The sequence below is a fragment of the Lissotriton vulgaris genome, chromosome 9, assembly GCF_964263255.1.
Source record: "Lissotriton vulgaris chromosome 9, aLisVul1.2, whole genome shotgun sequence".
Classification (NCBI taxonomy): domain Eukaryota; kingdom Metazoa; phylum Chordata; class Amphibia; order Caudata; family Salamandridae; genus Lissotriton; species Lissotriton vulgaris.
In genome coordinates this window covers 1,231,315,399-1,231,337,274 of record NC_141697.1, presented here as the reverse complement: position 1 = coordinate 1,231,337,274, position 21,876 = coordinate 1,231,315,399, and the positions used below count along the sequence as shown (strand labels likewise).

Below are 21,876 nucleotides of genomic sequence, written 5' to 3'. Positions count from 1 at the left end.
TGGTTCGACCCGGGCAGCATGAGTTTTGGGGACGGTGGCCTACCCTCCCTCTTACCGACGTCCGTCGCAGGAATTGCCAGCACCCCCGATCCTACAAGCGGTAAACGCAGGGGCCGCCGTGGGCGGCACAAGGTCTAGCTACTCCATTGAGTGTACACCCATCCAACGGGCTCTTTGAAAATGCTCTCGCCGGGTGGGAGCAATCACAGTTTCTTTGTCCGCAAGGGCACGGGCAGGGAAACAGGAGTGTGCTCCCACCTGGTGGAAGCATTTTTAAAGATCCTGTTGTGTTGGAGTACACTTCTTTCCCAGTCTACAGTCCTGGGGGCAGGAAAAAGTAGTATGTCCTCGGGGTGGGCTACCCAGGCCACAGGTAAAGAGGCGGCACTAGGAGATGGGGTCCCCAGGTCCTTTTAAGACTCTAGGAAGGGCTCCACGTCCACCTCCTCTCTATCTATTGTTTGTCCCCAGTGGTTGGGGTCTCCAGGGTTGATTTGGGCTCAGGTAGGGGGGCCGCGTGTCCCTCCCCTTAAACTAATGTACTCGGCCCCAGGCGATGGGATCCCGGGGCATTGCTACAGGCTCAGGGAGGTGGGCCGTGAGCCCCCTTCTGTATTAAAACATTTTTGTCCTCTGGAAATGGGGTAGACATGGGCGATTAAGGCTCTGTGAGGGGGGCCACGTATAAATTTAAACGGCGATGGGCGTTTAAAAAAATAATAATTGTAATCCTGCAGGAGGCCTACACGTCTTGAAGGACTTCCACGGGATCGCAACTTTAAAAAATATATATTTTGGCCCCAGGGTATCCGCCGCATTGGAACTAGGAAAGGCGGGGTATCTCTATCCTGCCCTATTATATTGTGTTGTGTTGTGTTGTGTATATTATATTGTTCTATTATGTTATGTAATGTTCCTGACTCCTGTAATGGCTTCCTGCAGCATGTTGCCTCATGTTGGAAGCAGCCAATCTGAGCCTTGCAAACTAGCAAGATGGCCCAAGGGTAAAAAGCCTCCTCGGCCAATCAAAAGGCTCTGTTCTTTAAAATTGGGTTTGAGGGAGTCTAGCGAGAGTCTCTCCAACCCAACCGTCCCGCTATATAAATATTGTTGGTACTTAATATCTCCAAAACTACTGGACCGATTTACAATTAATCCCCAAATCACACTTTCTGGACCAAGATCTAGCTTCCTGCCAAATATGGTGTAATTCCATTCATTTGTTTTTGCTGTAGTGCTTCTTAAAAGAATCTATGGAAAATGAATGAGGATTTTGCGTTTTGGGATCCAACCTGTTTCTTGGCCACCCCCCCCTGCTTGATGGATCACCTTGGAGGTGGTGGAACTTTGTGTTTGGAAAGTTTTGTGAAGATTCATCAAACAGCGCCAAACTTATTAGCAAACAGTGCTCTGTTTATGGAATAGCAGATCTAACTATAACTACCCATTGGTGACTGCCACGGAGTAATGTAAATATTTTGACGTTATAGGTAGGTGTTGAAATAAGGTAAAAACGTATGTTTAAAAAAACCCAAAAAGATACTCTGAAATTCGCCAGTGATAGTTTGCTGAGCGACCTATGACCTCTGCCCCCGCTTCTGACCTCACATAGTATAGCACTCATGACATGCTATGACATCACTGATGACCTCAGATTACAGTACTGGTGACGTCACTGACGATCAGTGATACTAGCATAGTCAAATACAGCATAAACAAACTGAGCGTCAATGGCAATGGGGTAAGAGTGTGCTAAGCCTGCCTCATTATTTTTTTTTACTTCTTTTTCAGGACGCAGGGACTATGTCCCTTAGTCCTGTGATGAATGTCACAACATAATGCTCATGTTGTGGCTAGCCAATCAGGATTGACTAGTCCGCTTTAAAGTGACCAATTAGAGCATATCTGACACCACAATTCCAGCCATAACTAACATTTTAACCCTTTTAGGCCCAACTGGAAACCCATTTACAGTGCCACTTTAAGAAATTTGGGGGCCCTCTGCAAAACATAATCTGTGGGGGCCTTTAGGAACAAATGTACATTTTATTGCCCATTTTCTTCTAATTGAAGCTCGCGTGATGCCAAGCAATGCTAAATTATGTTAATTTTAACAAAGCCAAACAACATTTGGTGAAATGTCTAGCTTAGGACCCCCAAAATCCTTAAGATGACACAGTAAAGATATACAAAGTCATATATCGAGGCAGGCAGAGAGGGAGAGAGGACTGGATTGAACAATAGAACAGGCAGAGGTCAAATAGAGAGAGGGTTGACTTTCCCAGGGGTCCGCTTGGAAGGAGGGGGAGCTGGGCAATCGCCCACTTTGCCCATGCCCCTTTGACGATGCTGCTTTGCCCATGCCCCTTTGACGATGCTGCATACCCCTTTGACGATGCTGCTTTGCCCATGCCCCTTTGACGATGCTGCTTTGCCCATGCCCCTTTGACGATGCTGCTTTGCCCATGCCCCTTTGACGATGCTGCTTTGCTCATGCCCCTTTGACGATGCTGCTCTGCCCATGCCCCTTTGACGATGCTGATTTGCCCATGCCCCTTTGACGATGCTGCTTTGCCCATGCCCTTTTGACGATGCTGCTTTGCCCATACCCCTTTGACGATGCTGCTTTGCCCATGCCCCTTTGACGATGCTGCTTTGCTCATGCCCCTTTGACGATGCTGCTCTGCCCATGCCCCTTTGAAGATGCTGATTTGCCCATGCTCCTTTGACGATGCTGCTTTGCCCATGCCCCTTTGACGATGCTGCTTTGCCCATGCCCCTTTGACGATGCTGATTTGCCCATGCCCCTTTGACGATGCTGCTTTGCCCATGCCCCTTTGACGATGCTGCTTTGCCCATACCCCTTTGACGATGCTGCTTTGCCCATGCCCCTTTGACGATGCTGCTTTGCTCATGCCCCTTTGACGATGCTGCTCTGCCCATGCCCCTTTGAAGATGCTGATTTGCCCATGCCCCTTTGACGATGCTGCTTTGCCCATGCCCCTTTGACGATGCTGCTTTGCCCATGCCCCTTTGATGATGCTGCTTTGCCCATGCCCCTTTGACGATGCTGCTTTGCCCATGCCCCTTTGACGATGCTGCTTTGCCCCTTTGACGATGCTGCTTTGCCCATGCCCCTTTGACGATGCTGCATGCCCCTTTGACAATGCTGCTTTGCCCATGCCCCTTTGACGATGCTGCTTTGCCCATGCCCCTTTGACGATGCTGCTTTGCCCATGCCCCTTTGACGATGCTGCTTTGCCCATGCCCCTTTGACGATGCTGCTTTGCCCCTTTGACGATGCTGCTTTGCCCCTTTGACGATGCTGCTTTGCCCATGCCCCTTTGACGATGCTGCTTTGCCCATGCCCCTTTGACGATGCTGCTTTGCCCATGCCCCTTTGACAATGCTGCATGCCCCTTTGACGATGCTGCTTTGCCCATGCCCCTTTGACGATGCTGCTTTGCCCCTTTGACGATGCTGCTTTGCCCATGCCCCTTTGACGATGCTGCTTTGCCCATGCCCCTTTGACGATGCTGCTTTGCCCATGCCCCTTTGATGATGCTGCATTACCCTTTGACGATGCTGCTTTGCCCATGCCCCTTTGACGATGCTGCTTTGCCCATGCCCCTTTGACGATGCTGCATGCCCCTTTGACGATGCTGCTTTGCCCCTTTGACGATGCTGCTTTGCCCATGCCCCTTTGACGATGCTGCATGCCCCTTTGACGATGCTGCTTTGCCCATGCCCCTTTGACGATGCTGCTTTGCCCATGCCCCTTTGACGATGCTGCATGCCCCTTTGACGATGCTGCTTTGCCCATGCCCCTTTGACGATGCTGCTTTGCCCATGCCCCTTTGACGATGCTGCTTTGCCCCTTTGACGATGCTGCTTTGCCCCTTTGACGATGCTGCTTTGCCCCTTTGACGATGCTGCTTTGCCCATGCCCCTTTGACGATGCTGCATGCCCCTTTGACGATGCTGCTTTGCCCATGCCCCTTTGACGATGCTGCTTTGCCCCTTTGACGATGCTGCTTTGCCCATGCCCCTTTGACGATGCTGCATGCCCCTTTGACGATGCTGCTTTGCCCATGCCCCTTTGATGATGCTGCTTTGCCCATGCCCCTTTGACGATGCTGCTTTGCCCATGCCCCTTTGACGATGCTGCTTTGCCCCTTTGACGATGCTGCTTTGCCCATGCCCCTTTGACGATGCTGCTTTGCCCCTTTGACGATGCTGCTTTGCCCATGCCCCTTTGACGATGCTGCATGCCCCTTTGACGATGCTGCTTTGCCCATGCCCCTTTGACGATGCTGCTTTGCCCATGCCCCTTTGACGATGCTGCATGCCCCTTTGACGATGCTGCTTTGCCCATGCCCCTTTGACGATGCTGGTTTGCCCCTTTGACGATGCTGCTTTGCCCCTTTGACGATGCTGCTTTGCCCATGCCCCTTTGACGATGCTGCTTTGCCCCTTTGACGATGCTGCTTTGCCCATGCCCCTTTGACGATGCTGCATGCCCCTTTGACGATGCTGCTTTGCCCATGCCCCTTTGACGATGCTGCTTTGCCCCTTTGACGATGCTGCTTTGCCCATGCCCCTTTGACGATGCTGCTTTGCCCCTTTGACGATGCTGCTTTGCCTGTGCCCCTTTGACGATGCTGCTTTGCCTGTGCCCCTTTGACGATGCTGCTTTGCCCATGCCCCTTTGACGATGCTGCTTTGCCCATGCCCCTTTGACGATGCTGCTTTGCCCATGCCCCGTTGACGATGCTGCTTTGCCCATGCCCCTTTGACGATGCTGCTTTGCCCATGCCCCTTTGACGATGCTGCTTTGCCCATGCCCCTTTGACGATTCTGCATGCCCCTTTGACGATGCTGCTTTGCCCATGCCCCTTTGACGATGCTGCTTTGCCCCTTTGACGATGCTGCTTTGCCCATGCCCCTTTGACGATGCTGCATGCCCCTTTGACGATGCTGCTTTGCCCATGCCCCTTTGACGATGCTGCTTTGCCCATTCCCCTTTGACGATGCTGCATGCCCCTTTGACGATGCTGCTTTGCCCATGCCCCTTTGACAATGCTGCTTTGCCCATGCCCCTTTGACGATGCTGCTTTGCCCATGCCCCCTTGACGATGCTGCATGCCCCTTTGACGATGCTGCTTTGCCCATGCCCCTTTGACGATGCTGCTTTGCCCCTTTGACGATGCTGCTTTGCCCCTTTGACGATGCTGCTTTGCCCATGCCCCTTTGACGATGCTGCTTTGCCCCTTTGACGATGCTGCTTTGCCCATGCCCCTTTGACGATGCTGCGTGCCCCTTTGACGATGCTGCTTTGCCCATGCCCCTTTGACGATGCTGCTTTGCCCATGCTGCTTTGCCCATGCCCCTTTGACGATGTTGCATGCCCCTTTGACGATGCTGCTTTGCCCATGCCCCTTTGGCGATGCTGCTTTGCCCCTTTGACGATGCTGCTTTGCCCATGCCCCTTTGACGATGCTGCTTTGCCCCTTTGACGATGCTGCTTTGCCCCTTTGACGATGCTGCTTTGCCCCTTTGACGATGCTGCTTTGCCCATGCCCCTTTGACGATGCTGCATGCCCCTTTGACGATGCTGCTTTGCCCATGCCCCTTTGACGATGCTGCTTTGCCCCTTTGACGATGCTGCTTTGCCCATGCCCCTTTGACGATGCTGCTTTGCCCATGCCCCTTTGATGATGCTGCTTTGCCCATGCCCCTTTGACGATGCTGCTTTGCCCATGCCCCTTTGACGATGCTGCTTTGCCCCTTTGACGATGCTGCTTTGCCCATGCCCCTTTGACGATGCTGCTTTGCCACTTTGACGATGCTGCTTTGCCCATGCCCCTTTGACGATGCTGCATGCCCCTTTGACGATGCTGCTTTGCCCATGCCCCTTTGACGATGCTGCTTTGCCCATGCCCCTTTGACGATGCTGCATGCCCCTTTGACGATGCTGCTTTGCCCATGCCCCTTTGACGATGCTGCTTTGCCCCTTTGACGATGCTGCTTTGCCCCTTTGACGATGCTGCTTTGCCCATGCCCCTTTGACGATGCTGCTTTGCCCCTTTGACGATGCTGCTTTGCCCATGCCCCTTTGACGATGCTGCTTTGCCCCTTTGACGATGCTGCTTTGCCCATGCCCCTTTGACGATGCTGCTTTGCCCCTTTGACGATGCTGCTTTGCCCCTTTGACGATGCTGCTTTGCCTGTGCCCCTTTGACGATGCTGCTTTGCCCATGCCCCTTTGACGATGCTGCTTTGCCCATGCCCCTTTGACGATGCTGCTTTGCCCATGCCCCTTTGACGATGCTGCTTTGCCCATGCCCCGTTGACGATTCTGCATGCCCCTTTGACGATGCTGCTTTGCCCATGCCCCTTTGACGATGCTGCTTTGCCCCTTTGACGATGCTGCTTTGCCCATGCCCCTTTGACGATGCTGCATGCCCCTTTGACGATGCTGCTTTGCCCATGCCCCTTTGACGATGCTGCTTTGCCCATGCCCCTTTGACGATGCTGCATGCCCCTTTGACGATGCTGCTTTGCCCATGCCCCTTTGACAATGCTGCTTTGCCCATGCCCCTTTGACAATGCTGCTTTGCCCATGCCCCTTTGACGATGCTGCATGCCCCTTTGACGATGCTGCTTTGCCCATGCCCCTTTGACGATGCTGCTTTGCCCCTTTGACGATGCTGCTTTGCCCCTTTGACGATGCTGCTTTGCCCATGCCCCTTTGACGATGCTGCTTTGCCCATGCCCCTTTGACGATGCTGCTTTGCCCATGCCCCTTTGACGATGCTGCTTTGCCCATGCCCCTTTGACGATGCTGCTTTGCCCATGCCCCTTTGACGATGCTGCATGCCCCTTTGACGATGCTGCTTTGCCCATGCCCCTTTGACGATGCTGCTTTGCCCCTTTGACGATGCTGCTTTGCCCATGCCCCTTTGACGATGCTGCACGCCTGTTAGACGGACCGGAAGGGTCGGCCGAGGACAAGGGGAGAGGTCTCCGGGGAGAGCCGTCTCCAGCGATCGTACAGACAAGTAACTTCCCCCCCCACAGACGGACACCACACCAGGATAAGGTTTAACGATACTTTATAAGCAATTCTTTAAGTACGGTGAAATGATACAAGGAGGTCTGGACTCAGGGGTCCCCTCGGTTCTGGTCTCTGGATTGGGAAAAGGGGTAGCGGGACAGTCTTGTTACCAATAGATGAAAATAGCTCTCAATCCTCGAGCTCGGCGTTCTAGATGATCGGGCCGCGGCGGAGCCAGCAGGTCCCGATGGAGATGGTAGTTACAAACGGTCCGCGGCCACGCCAGCAGGTCCCGACGACGATGAAGGTTTACGAAGGTTGCGGCAGCGCCAGCAGGCAGGACGATAGTTCGCAAGGCAGAGCTACGGCAGCGCCAATAGCCCGTCAAGGATGAGTTCTTCTCTGCGTCTCTCGACTCCAGGATACAACTGCCTTCCTGCTCTGGAGCTGCCCCAGTTATAGGGCTGGTGCCCTTTGATGTCCGGACCCTCGCACTTGGAGGTCGGGGGGTCCGGGATGAAGGAGTCCAGACACCCAGCAGGGGGGTGGAGCCAGCGCCCGGGGAGGTTGTGGGCGAGCGGTACCTGGCGGGGGAGAGCCATCGACACCTCTTTCTCCCATTGACCTGCCAAGTAGTCCGCTCACCTCCTGGGTGGATGGTGGTGCCGGGATGTCTGAGGCCTGGCCAGGCCCAGGGTTGGGGTCGATCGGGGGCCACGCGGCCTCGTGGTGGAGTGTCCAAGATGGCGCCCAGGCTGGGCGGGCGGGCCGGTAGTGGATCGGGCCCACGAGGTCGATATGTTCAGAGGCAAGGTCCCGGAGGGGACGGAAAACGTGAAGTGGTGGTGTGTGACACTGGAGGTGCCGGGCTCGGGCCTGGTCGGGCAGAGGGGGAGCGGCCCTTCACGTGGCCTGTCCAACATGCGTCCCCCCCAGCTGAAGGCGGGGAGAGTCACCCATCCTCTTGGGGACTGTTGGACAGGCCACATGAAGGGCCGCTCCCCCCTCGGCCCGACCAGGCCCGAGCCCGGTCACACAAGTGCCACACACCACCACTGCTCGTCTTCCGTCCCCTCCGGGACCCCGGCTCCTGAACATATCGACCTCGTGGGCCCGACCCACTACTGGCCCGCGCGCCCAGCCTGGGCGCCATCTTGGACACTCCACCACGAGGCCGCCTGGCCCCCGATCGACCTCAACCCTGGGCCTAGCCAGGCCTCAGACATCCCGGCACCACCATCCACCCAGGAGGTGAGCGGGCTACTTGGCAAGTCAATGGGAGAAAGAGGCGTCGATGGCTCTCCCCCGCCAAGTGCTGCTCGCCCATCGCCTCCCCGGGCGCTGGCTCCACCCCCCTGCTGGGTGTCTGGACTCCCTCATCCCGGACCTCCCGACCTCCAAGTGCGAGGGTCCGGACATCAAAGGGCACCAGCCCTATAACTGGGGCAGCTCCAGAGCAGGAAGGCAGTTGTATCCTGGAGTCGAGAGACGCAGAGAAGAACTCATCCTTGACGGACTACTGGCGCTGCCGTAGCTCTGCCTTGTGCTTCATCGTCCTGCCTGCTGGCGCTGCCGCAACCCTCGTAACCTTCGTAATCCTTCATCGTCGTCGGGACCTGCTGGCGTGGCCGCGGACCGTTTGTAACTACCATCTTCATCGGGACCTGCTGGCTCCGCCGCGGACCGTCGCTTCCTTCGTCCATCTCGGGACCTGCTGGCTCCGCCGCGGCCCGATCATCTAGAACGCCGAGCTCGAGGATTGAGAGCTATTTCCATCTTTTGGTAACAAGACTGTCCCGCTACCCTTCTCCCAAACCAGAGACCAGAATCGAGGGGACCCCTGAGTCCAGACCTCCTTGTACCATTCATCGTACTTAAAGAATTGCCTATAAAGTATCGTTGAACTTTGCCCTTGTGTGGTGTCCGTCTGTGGGGGGGGGGGAAGTTACTTGTCTGTACGATCGTCGGAGACGGCTCTCCCCGGAGACCTCTCCCCTTATCCTCGGCCGACCCTCCCGGTCCGTCTAACATTGGTGGCCAGCGGCGCGATCCGAATCACCGCATAATCGTACAGAAAGTAGCTCACCCCACGACGAAATCACGATGTCAAACAAAGAAAGCGGATCCACCGAGAAATTTCAGATGGAGAAATTGGACGAGTACAGCCATCGTGAATTAAAACAATTCTGCATCGAACTAGGTATCGCTACCACCGGTCTAAGTACCAAAGACGATTTCAAGCATGCCCTAGAGTCTTGGGCAGAAACCGGGGCTGCCGGAACCCCCGACCAAAACATCGCAGCAATAGGAAAAAACACCACGGCCCCTGAGGAGCGAAGAACGGGTCTCTCGCAAGACGAGATCCAGGAACGAGAAAAAACCCGACTACACGAGCTAGAAATGGCCCGGCTCAAAATGGATGTTGAACTTAAGTTGGCCGAACAAAAAATAAACTTAGAGCACCTGCGTCTCCGAGAAGAAAGAGAGGAAAAACAGAGACAAAGGGAGCTCGAGGAAAAGAAACTGGCATATGAACACGAGCGAAAATTAGCTGAGATCGACTTACGCAAGCAGAATAAAGAAGTAGGGGTGCCCGAGCAGCCCCACACCCCAGGGGCAACAGAGAAAAAGGTACACATCCCCAAGGATGTCGTTCGAGAATACTTCCGAGAGGACGACATCCAGCAATGGTTTAAGGCCTACGAAATCGCTATGACCGCCCACCGGATCGATAGAAGCGACTGGGGAGCCGGTCTATGGGGGAGATTCCTCAATGAGGGCCGCGACGCCCTGCTACAGCTCCCGGACCACCAGATGACCTCCTATGACCATATGAAAGCTGCACTCCTCACCCGCTATGGCCTCACACCCGAGATGTACCGTCAGAGGTTCCGAGACTGCACCCGCATCCCGGGTACAACTTGGGTGGACTATGCAAACTATTTTAGCCGAGCCTTCGAGGGCTGGATCAAAGGAAGCAAGGTCACAACTTACGAACAACTCTTCAATCTCATGGTATGGGAGCATCTATCGAACAATTGCTTCATTGAGCTCCGCCAGCACCTCCTCGACAGCAAATTGACCGATCCCCGGCAGCTCACAGCCGAGGCTGACCGGTGGGAAATCACCAGAGTGGGCCGAAATGGGTCCTATGAACAGAGCCGGAACAACAACGGTCAGCACCGTCCCCGAGGAGGAGGAGGAGGCCAAGGACGCGGAAGAGACAACGCTCCGGTCGCCCCCGCTACCAGCACCACCCCCCCGGCCAACCGGGGCAGCACCCCGGCGCGACCGGGATATCGAGCCAATGTTACGTGCCATCGATGCCAACGAGTCGGCCACTATGCAAACGACCCAAACTGCCCCCAGTATCAGAGCCCAAGACCCCGCCAAGTAGCCGCTGCTGCTCTGGGGGAGGAACAGATCTCAGAGGAACAAGAAGAATATGAGCAAGAGCATCAAGAATGGGAGCCAGCCGCCATGGCTCTAGCATGCTTAGGGGGGAAAGACATGGTCCCGCGGGTCCCCCTACCCGCTAACACCCAGAAGTACAGCCAATGGGTGAGCATCAATGGACGCCGGGCCGAAGCCCTCCGTGACACCGGGGCCAGTGTGACAGCCGTCCGCTGTCACCTGGTGGCCCCAGAACAGTTCCTACCAAACATTCTCTGCCCTGTCCGTTCAGCCGATAACTCGGAAAGTCTGTGTCGGATGGCCTGCGTCCCTTTCGAATGGGGAGGGGTCTCCGGCATGTTGAAAGTAACGGTCCGAGACGATGCCCCCGTAGACTGCCTCCTGGGGAATGACCTTGAAAGCTCTCCGTGGGCAGCCGTAGAACGACGAGAACACCTGGGGATGTTAGGCATCCCGGACTGGGCGTGCGTCACCACCCGGTCCATGGCCGCCCGTGCCAAACCCCGACCCAAGGAACCCGAATGGCCGGCGCCTCCGCCTCCGGTCGCCCCAGTCGAAACCACCGACCGTGACGTCCCCCCAGAACCAGCTCAACCTCCAGACCTCGCTAACCTCGACCAGTGGCCTCAAGAGGGGGGGCCCACGCAAGAACAGTTTCGCCAAGAACAGAAGACCTGTCCCTCCCTCGAGGGACTCCGCCAACAAGCCCTCGTCCAAAGCGCAGGGGATACCTCCGGAACACATTGGATCTACTGGGACAATGATCTGCTATACAGTGAACAAAGAATCGCGGAGTTGGGGGCCAGCCGAGTGCTAGTGGTGCCCCTCCGTTTTAGAGACTTTCTGCTAAACCTGGCCCACGATGTCCCCCTGGCTGGACACCTGGGTCAAGATAAAACCTACAGCCGCCTGGTGACCCACTTCTTCTGGCCCAAAATGAGGGACGATGTACACCAGCATTGCCGATCTTGCCCCACGTGCCAAGCCAGTGGAAAGAGCGGCCGCAAACTAAAAGCCCCCCTGCAACCTTTTCCCGTGGTCACCACCCCGTTCGAGAGGGTCGGGATAGACATTGTGGGGCCCCTGGACCCGCGTACAAAACAAGGCCATCGGTTCATCCTGGTGCTGGTGGACCACGCCACCCGCTACCCCGAGGCTGTTCCCCTGCGAACTGTGACAGCCCCGGTAGTCGGCCGGGCTCTGATGGGAATCTTCTCCCGTGTGGGCTTCCCCCGAGAAGTCGTCAGCGACAGAGGCACGAACTTTATTTCCAAATATATGAAGTCCCTCTGGCAACAGTGTGGGGTTACCTACCGATTCACGACCCCCTATCACCCTCAAGGAAACGGACTCGTTGAGCGGTTCAACCGCACGCTCAAAGGGATGATTGGGGGGTTGGAAGAGCCCCTCCGTCGCCAGTGGGATGTGCTGCTGCCGTGCCTCCTCTTCGCATATCGGGAGGTCCCCCAGAAGTCCCTCGGCTTCAGCCCGTTTGAACTGCTGTATGGACATCCAGTACGGGGGCCGCTCAGCCTAGTCAAGGAAGGCTGGGAGATGCCCCCTCTAAAGAACCCCCCAGATGTCTTCCGGTACCTCCTAACCCTCCGCAACCAGACCCGGCGGTTCAGAGAGCTGGCAAAAGCCAACCTAGAGGCCAGTCAAGAGGACATGAAAAAGTGGTATGACCTGAATGCCTCCTCCATCGAATTTGAACCTGGGCAACAGGTATGGGTGATGTCCCCCACCGAACCCTGCGCCCTGCAAGACAAGTGGACGGGGCCCTTCAAAGTAGTCGAGCGCAAGGGTCCTGCCACCTATCTCATCGACATGGAATCTTCCCGGAACCCCCTCCGGGTCCTCCACGCTAATAGACTGAAACCCCACTTTGTGCGTTCAGAACTCAGCCTCCTGATGGCCACAGACAATGGGGCCGAAGAAGACTCTGAGCCCCTCCCTGACCTCCTACGGACTCGGGAGAAAGACGGCTCCGTGGATGGGGTCCGACTCTCGGAGGCCCTCACCCGGGAACAACGCCAGGAGTGTCGAGACCTTCTGTTGCAGTTCGCCAGCCTGTTTTCCCTCACCCCAGGTGTCACTTCCTGGTGTGTGCACGACGTGGACACGGGGGACAACCCCCCTATCCGCCACCGGGCCTACCGCGTGCCAGATCGGGTACGGGCCTGCATCCAGGAAGAAGTAACCAAAATGCTCACGCTCGGGGTCATCGAGCCCTCAGACAGCCCCTGGGCCAGCCCTGTAGTGCTGGTCCCCAAAGCAGCCGCTCCCGGCGCCACACCAGAACTCCAGTTCTGCGTCGACTACCGGGGCTTTAATGCAGTCACCAGAACAGACGCACATCCCATCCCCCGGGCAGACGAACTAATCGACCGCATGGGAGCTGCCCGCTACCTCAGTATTTTCGACCTGACGGCGGGCTACTGGCAGATCGGCCTCACACCCCGGGCCCAAGAACGTTCTGCCTTTTCCACCCCTGATGGCCATTACCATTTCAAGGTCATGCCCTTCGGCATGAAGAATGCTCCAGCAACATTTCAGCGGCTCGTCAATCAGGTCCTGGCAGGGCTCGAAGGATTCAGCGCCGCCTACCTAGACGACATCGCTGTATACAGCCACCATTGGCCCGAGCACCTCCACCACCTCCGAGCGGTGCTACAGGCCCTCCAGCGGGCTGGCCTCACGATCAAGGCCAGCAAATGCCAAATTGGTCAGGGGTCCGTAACCTACCTCGGACACCAGGTGGGAAGCGGCCTGGTGGCCCCTCTGCAGCTCAAGATTGCTGCCATCCAGTCCTGGCAGCCCCCCATCACCCAGACCGAGGTACGCGCCTTCCTGGGCCTCACGGGCTATTACCGAAGGTTCGTGAAAGACTATGGTACCATAGTGGGGCCCCTCACAGAACTCACGTCCAAAAATCAACCCAAGAAAGTCAACTGGACCCCGGATTGTCAAACAGCCTTCGAACAATTGAAGGCCGCCATGTGCTCCGCCCCTGTGCTCCAGGCCCCCGACTACAGCCGGGAGTTCGTCGTTCAGACGGATGCCTCCGACCATGGCATTGGGGCAGTCCTGTCTCAAGTGAACACCGAAGGCCTTGATCAGCCAGTGGCCTTCATCAGCAGGCGACTCCTACCCCGAGAACAATGCTGGAGCACCATAGAGAGGTAGGCCTTCGCTGTGGTATGGGCCCTCAAAAAGCTCCGGCCCTACCTCTTTGGCACACACTTTCGGGTGCAGACCGACCATCGACCCCTGCAGTGGCTGATGCAGATGCGGGGGGAAAACCCGAAACTACTACATTGGTCCATCTCCCTACAAGGGATGGACTTCACTGTTGAGCACCGGCCTGGGCCAGATCACGCCAACGCGGATGGCCTGTCCCGGTTTTTCCGCCTCGACGAGGAGAGTCCCCAAGAGGATGGGTGACTCTCCCCGCCTTCAGCTGGGGGGGACGCATGTTGGACAGGCCACATGAAGGGCCGCTCCCCCCTCGGCCCGACCAGGCCCGAGCCCGGTCACACAAGTGCCACACACCACCACTGCTCGTCTTCCGTCCCCTCCGGGACCCCGGCTCCTGAACATATCGACCTCGTGGGCCCGACCCACTACTGGCCCGCGCGCCCAGCCTGGGCGCCATCTTGGACACTCCACCACGAGGCCGCCTGACCCCCGATCGACCTCAACCCTGGGCCTAGCCAGGCCTCAGACATCCCGGCACCACCATCCACCCAGGAGGTGAGCGGGCTACTTGGCAAGTCAATGGGAGAAAGAGGCGTCGATGGCTCTCCCCCGCCAAGTGCCGCTCGCCCATCGCCTCCCCGGGCGCTGGCTCCACCCCCCTGCTGGGTGTCTGGACTCCCTCATCCCGGACCTCCCGACCTCCAAGTGCGAGGGTCCGGACATCAAAGGGCACCAGCCCTATAACTGGGGCAGCTCCAGAGCAGGAAGGCAGTTGTATCCTGGAGTCGAGAGACGCAGAGAAGAACTCATCCTTGACGGACTACTGGCGCTGCCGTAGCTCTGCCTTGTGCTTCATCGTCCTGCCTGCTGGCGCTGCCGCAACCCTCGTAACCTTCGTAATCCTTCATCGTCGTCGGGACCTGCTGGCGTGGCCGCGGACCGTTTGTAACTACCATCTTCATCGGGACCTGCTGGCTCCGCCGCGGACCGTCGCTTCCTTCGTCCATCTCGGGACCTGCTGGCTCCGCCGCGGCCCGATCATCTAGAACGCCGAGCTCGAGGATTGAGAGCTATTTCCATCTTTTGGTAACAAGACTGTCCCGCTACCCTTCTCCCAAACCAGAGACCAGAATCGAGGGGACCCCTGAGTCCAGACCTCCTTGTACCATTCATCGTACTTAAAGAATTGCCTATAAAGTATCGTTGAACTTTGCCCTTGTGTGGTGTCCGTCTGTGGGGGGGGGAAGTTACTTGTCTGTACGATCGTCGGAGACGGCTCTCCCCGGAGACCTCTCCCCTTATCCTCGGCCGACCCTCCCGGTCCGTCTAACAGGGACTCTCCTCGTCGAGGCGGAAAAAGCGGGACAGGCCATCCGCATTGGCGTGATCTGGCCCAGGCAGGTGTTCAACAGTGAAGTCCATCCCTTGTAGGGAGATGGACCAACGTAGTAGTTTTGGGTTCTCCCCCCGCATCTGCATCAACCACTGCAGGGGTCGATGGTCGGTCTGCACCCGGAAGTGTGTGCCAAAGAGGTAGGGCCGGAGCTTTTTGAGGGCCCATACCACAGCGAAGGCCTCCCTCTCGATGGTGCTCCAGCGTTGTTCTCGAGGTAGGAGTCGCCTGCTGATGAAGGCCACTGGTTGATCAAGGCCTTCGGTGTTCAATTGAGACAGGACCGCCCCAATGCCGTGGTCGGAGGCATCCGTCTGGACGACGAATTCCCGGCTGTAGTCGGGGGCCTGGAGCACAGGGGCGGAGCACATGGCGGCCTTCAGTTGTTCGAAGGCTGTTTGACAATCTGGGGTCCAGTTGACCTTCTTGGGTTGATTTTTGGACGTGAGTTCTGTGAGGGGCCCCACTATGGTACCATAGTCTTTCACGAACCGTCTGTAATAGCCCGTGAGTCCCAGAAAGGCGCGTACCTCGGTCTGGGTGATGGGGGGCTGCCAGGACTGGATGGCGGCAATCTTGAGCTGCAGAGGGGCCACCAGGCCGCTTCCCACCTGGTGTCCGAGGTAGGTTACGGACCCCTGACCAATTTGGCATTTGCTGGCCTTGATCGTGAGGCCAGCTCGCTGAAGGGCCTGTAGCACCGCTCGGAGGTGGTGGAGGTGGTCGGACCAATGGTGGCTGTACACAGCGATGTCGTCTAGGTAGGCGGCGCTGAATCCTTCGAGCCCGGCCAAGACCTGATTGACGAGCCGCTGAAATGTTGCTGGAGCATTCTTCATGCCGAAGGGCATGACCTTGAAATGATAATGGCCATCAGGAGTGGAAAATGCAGATCGTTCTTGGGCCCGGGGTGTGAGGCCGATCTGCCAATAGCCCGCCGTCAGGTCGAAAATACTGAGGTAGCGGGCAGCTCCCATGCGGTCGATTAGCTCGTCTGCCCGGGGGATGGGGTGTGCGTCCGTTCTGGTGACCGCATTCAAGCCCCGGTAGTCGACGCAGAACCGGAGTTCCGGTGTGGTGCCGGGAGGGGCTGCTTTGGGGACCAGTACTACTGGGCTGGCCCAGGGGCTGTCTGAGGGCTCAATGACCCCGAGCGTGAGCATTTTGGTTACTTCTTCCTGGATGCAGGCCCGTACCCGATCTGGTACGCGGTAGGCCCGGTGGCGGATAGGGGGGCTGTCCCCCGTGTCCACGTCGTGCACACACCAGGAAGTGACACCTGGGGTGAGGGAAAACAGGCCGGCGAACTGCAACAGAAGGTCTCGACATTCTTGGCGTTGTTCCAGGGTGAGGGCCTCCGAGAGTCGGACCCCATCCACAGAGCCATCTTTCTCCCGAGTCCGTAGGAGGTCAGGGAGGGGTTCGGAGTCTTCTTCGGCTCCATTGTCTGTGGCCATCAGGAGGCTGAGTTCTGAACGTACAAAGTGGGGTTTCAGTCTGTTAGCGTGGAGGACTCGGAGGGGGTTCCGTGAAGATTCCATGTCGATGAGATAGGTGACAGGACCCTTGCGCTCGACTACTTTGAAGGGCCCCGTCCACTTGTCTTGCAAGGCGCAGGGTTCGGTGGGAGACATCACCCATAATAATAATAATAATAATAATAATAATAATGGGTCTTGTAGAGCGCAATGGTGACGCACAACGGCGTGTCCCCGCGCTGAAATGTGAGCGTGTTCAGAGGGAGTCCTGCGGGAAGGGCCGCTATCTGGTGTAGAGATATGTTTTCAGCTTGGCTCTGAAGATAAGCTCTGATGGTTCCAGACGCAGCGCTACTGGAAGTTTATTCCAGCAGGATGCGGCGAGGTACCTGAAGGACCTGCCACCCATCCTTGCTCTGGACACCTTTGGAATAGTTAGGCGCCCTGAACCAGAGGATCTTAGCGCGCGGGATGGCTCGTATTGTGTCAGGAGACCCTGAAGAGGAAGGGGTGCCCTGCCATTAATGATCCGGTGACATGTGCAGAGGGCTTTGAATTCTACCCTGCTCCTGACCGGAAGCCAGTGCAAGGCCTGGAGCGCGGCTTTGGAGGCTGATCTTCTAGGAAGTTTGAGAACTAGCCGAGCAGCGGCATTTTGCAAGACCTGTAAGCGGCTCAGATTCTTCTCGGGGATTCCTAAATAGAGAAGGTTGCCATAGTCCATCTTGGACGTGACTAAAGCATGCACTAATGTTCGGCGGGCTCTGATGGGAAGGAACTCCAAAACCTTCCTGAGAGTCTTAAGGATTCCGAAACAGGTGCCGACCACCCGGTTGACCTGGGGGCCAAAGGTAAGGTCGGAGTCGAACCAGACACCTAAATTCCTCGCCTCCAGGCAGGGGGTAGGTGCTGGTCCCAAGCAAGGAGGCCACCACGCCGACGTCCACGCCGCCCGGTCTCCCCCTACCACCAGCACCTCAGTCTTGTTGCCGTTAAGTTTAAGGCAATTGGCAGACATCCAGGCAGCAAGATCTTGCATGCATGCTCTGAAGATGTCCGCCGCAAGGCCGGGTGCACGCGATAGGGAGATGACCAGCTGCGTGTCGTCGGCGTATGACACCATGCGCAGACCGTAGCTCTCCACTATGGAGGCGACCGGGGCCACATATAGATTAAAAAGCGTAGGGCTTAAGGACGAGCCCTGTGGAACCCCCTGATCCAATGCCACTCGCCTGGAGTAGCAGTCACCCTGCCTGACTTGGAAACCACGGCCCGATAGGAACGACTGAATCCATTTTTCCGGGTTCAAATTCGATGGAGGAGGCATTTTGGTCATACCACTTTTTCATGTCCTCTTGACTGGCCTCCAAGTTTGCTTTTGCCAGCTCTCTGAACCGTCGGGTCTGGTTGCGAAGGGTTAGGAGGTATTTGAAGACATCTGGAGGGTTCTTTAGAGGGGGCATTTCCCAGCCTTCCTTGACTAGACTGAGAGGCCCCCGTACGGGATGTCCATACAATAATTCAAATGGGCTGAAGCCGAGGGACTTCTGGGGGACCTCTCGATATGCGAAGAGGAGGCACGGCAGCAGCACATCCCACTGGCGACGGAGGGGCTCTTCCAACCCCCCAATCATCCCTTTGAGCGTGCGGTTGAACCGCTCAACGAGTCCGTTTCCTTGAGGGTGATAGGGGGTCGTGAATCGGTAGGTGACCCCACACTGTTGCCAGAGGGACTTCATATATTTAGAGATAAAGTTCGTGCCTCTGTCGCTGACGACTTCTCGGGGGAAGCCCACACGGGAGAAGATCCCCATCAGGGCCCGGCCGACTACCGGGGCTGTCACAGTTTGCAGGGGAACAGCCTCGGGGTAGCGGGTGGCGTGGTCCACCAGTACCAGGATGAACCGATGTCCTTGTCTTGTACGGGGGTCCAGGGGCCCCACAATGTCTATCCCGACCCTCTCGAACGGGGTGGTGACCACGGGAAATGGTTGCAGGGGGGCTTTTAGTTTGCGGCCGCTCTTTCCACTGGCTTGGCACGTGGGGCAAGATCGGCAATGCTGGAGTACATCATTCCTCATTTTGGGCCAGAAGAAGTGGGTCACTAGGCGGCTGTAGGTTTTATCCTGACCCAGGTGTCCAGCCAGGGGGACATCGTGGGCCAGGTTTAGCAAGAAGTCTCTAAAACGGAGGGGCACCACTAGCACTCGGCTGGCCCCCAGCTCCGCGATCCTTTGCTCACTGTATAGCAGATCATTGTCCCAGTAAATCCAATGTGTTCCGGAGGTATCCCCTGCGCTCTGGGCGAGGGCTTGTTGGCGGAGTCCCTCGAGGGAGGGACAGGTCTTCTGCTCTTGGCGAAACTGCTCCTGAGTGGGGCCCCCCCTCTTGATGCCACTGGTCGAGGCCAGCGAGGTCCGGAGGTTGAGCTGGTTCTGGGGGGACGGCACGGTCGGTGTCTTCGACTGGGGCGACCGGGGGAGGAGGCGCCGGCCATTCGGGTTCCTCCGGTCGGGGATTGGCACGGGCGGCCATGGACCGGGTGGTGACGCACGCCCAGTCCGGGATGCCTAACATCCCCAGGTGTTCTCTTCGTTCTACGGCTGCCCACGGAGAGCTTTCAAGGTCATTTCCCAGGAGGCAGTCTACGGGGGCATCATCCCGGACCGTCACTTTCAACATGCCGGAGACCCCTCCCCATTCGAAAGGGACGCAGGCCATCCGACACAGACTTTCCGAGTTATCGGCTGAACGGACAGGGCAGAGAATGTTTGGTAGGAACTGTTCTGGGGTCACCAGGTGACAGCGGACGGCTGTTACACTGGCCCCGGTGTCACGGAGGGCTTCGGCCTGGCGTCCATTGATGCTCACCCATTGGCTGTACTTCCGGGTGTTAGCGGGTAGGGGGACCCGCGGGACCATGTCTTTCCCCCCTAAGCATGCTAGAGCCATGGCGGCTGGCTCCCATTCTTGATGCTCTTGCTCATATTCTTCCTGCTCCTCGGAGATCTGTTCTTCCCCCAGGGCAGCAGCGGCCACTTGGCGGGGTCTTGGGCTCTGGTACTGTGGGCAATTTGGGTCGTTTGCATAGTGGCCGACTCGTTGGCATCGGTGACACGTGACATTGGCTCTGTATCCCGGTCGCGCCGGGGTGCTGCCCCAGTTGGCCGGGGGGGTAGTGCTGGTAGCGGAGGCGACCGGAGCGTTGTCTCTTCCTCGTCCTTGGCCCCCTCCTCCTCCTCGGGGACGGTGCTGACCGTTGTTGTTCCGGTTCTGTTCATAGGATCCATTTCGGCCCACTCTGGTGATTTCCCACCGGTCAGCCTCGGCTGCGAGCTGCCGTGGATCAGTCAATTTGCTGTCGAGGAGGTGCTGCCGGAGCTCAATGAAGCAATTGTTTGATAGATGCTCCCACACCATGAGGTTGAATAGTTGTTCGTAAGTTGTGACATTGCTTCCTTTGATCCAGCCCTCGAAGGCTCGGCTAAAATAGTTCACGTAGTCCACCCAAGTTGTACCCGGGATGCGGGTGCAGTCTCGGAACCTCTGACGGTACATCTCGGGTGTGAGCCCATAGCGGGTGAGGAGGGCAGCTTTCATGTGGTCATAGGAGGTCATCTGGTGGTCCGGGAGCTGTAGCAGGGCATCGCGGCCCTCATTGAGGAATCTCCCCCATAGACCGGCTCCCCAGTCGCTTCGATCGATCCGGTGGGCGGTCATAGCGATTTCGTAGGCCTTGAACCATTGCTGGATGTCGTCCTCTCGGAAGTATTCTCGAACGACATCCTTGGGGATGTGTACCTTCTTATCTGTTGTCCCTGGGGTGTGGGGTTGCTCGGGCACCCCTAATTCTTTGTGCTGCTTGCGTAAGTCTATCTCAGCTAATTTGCGCTCGTGTTCATATGCCAGTCTCTTTTCCTCGAGCTCCCTTTGTCTCTGTTTTTCCTCTCTTTCTTCTCGGAGACGCAGGTGCTCTAAGCTCAGTTTTTGTTCGGCCAACTTAAGTTCAACATCCATTTTGAGCCGGGCCATTTCTAGTTCATGTAGCCGTGTTTTTTCTCGTTCCTGGATCTCGTCTTGCGAGAGACCCGTTCTTCGCTCCTCGGGGGCCGTGGTGTTTTTTTCTACTGCTGCGATGTTTTGGTCGGTGGTTTCGACGGCCCCGGTTTCTGCCCAGGACTCTAGGGCATGCTTGAAATCGTCTTTGGTACTTAGACCGGTGGTAGCGATACCTAGTTCGATGCAGAATTGTTTTAATTCACGATGGCTGTACTCGTCCAATTTCTCCATCTGAAATGCCCCTTTGACGATGCTGCTTTGCCCATGCCCCTTTGACGATGCTGCTTTGCCCATGCCCCTTTGACGATGCTGCATGCCCCTTTGACGATGCTGCTTTGCCCATGCCCCTTTGACGATACTGCTTTGCCCATGCCCCTTTGACGATGCTGCTTTGCCCCTTTGACGATGCTGCTTTGCCCATGCCCCTTTGACGATGCTGCTTTGCCCATGCCCCTTTGACGATGCTGCTTTGCCCCTTTGACGATGCTGCTTTGCCCATGCCCCTTTGACGATGCTGCATGCCCCTTTGACGATGCTGCTTTGCCCATGCCCCTTTGACGATGCTGCTTTGCCCATGCCCCTTTGACGATGCTGCTTTGCCCATGCCCCTTTGACGATGCTGCATGCCCCTTTGACGATGCTGCTTTGCCCATGCCCCTTTGACGATGCTGCTTTGCCCCTTTGACGATGCTGCTTTGCCCATGCCCCTTTGACGATGCTGCATGCCCCTTTGACGATGCTGCTTTGCCCATGCCCCTTTGACGATGCTGCATGCCCCTTTGACGATGCTGCTTTGCCCATGCCCCTTTGACAATGCTGCTTTGCCCATGCCCCTATGACGATGCTGCTTTGCCCATGTCCCTTTGACGATGCTGCATGCCCCTTTGACGATGCTGCTTTGCCCCTTTGACGATGCTGCTTTGCCCATGCCCCTTTGACGATGCTGCATGCCCCTTTGACGATGCTGCTTTGCCCATGCCCCTTTGACGATGCTGCTTTGCCCCTTTGACGATGCTGCTTTGCCCATGCCCCTTTGACGATGCTGCATGCCCCTTTGACGATGCTGCTTTGCCCATGCCCCTTTGACGATGCTGCATGCCCCTTTGACGATGCTGCTTTGCCCATGCCCCTTTGACGATGCTGCTTTGCCCCTTTGACGATGCTGCTTTGCCCATGCCCCTTTGACGATGCTGCTTTGCCCATGCCCCTTTGACGATGCTGCTTTGCCCATGCCCCTTTGACGATGCTGCTTTGCCCATGCCCCTATGACGATGCTG

The 21,876-nt window shown here is 56.9% G+C and overlaps 1 protein-coding gene and 1 long non-coding RNA gene across 2 annotated transcripts in view; both read left to right on the top strand.

Annotated features, from left to right (window-relative positions):
* Positions 1 to 21,876, top strand: part of TTLL3 (tubulin tyrosine ligase like 3) — a 306,216-nt gene that overhangs the window by 132,816 nt on the left and 151,524 nt on the right. The gene's annotated exons all lie outside the window — the stretch shown is intronic.
* LOC147693129 (uncharacterized) overlaps positions 1 to 21,876 on the top strand; it is a 53,979-nt gene that overhangs the window by 1,139 nt on the left and 30,964 nt on the right. The window lies entirely within an intron of this gene.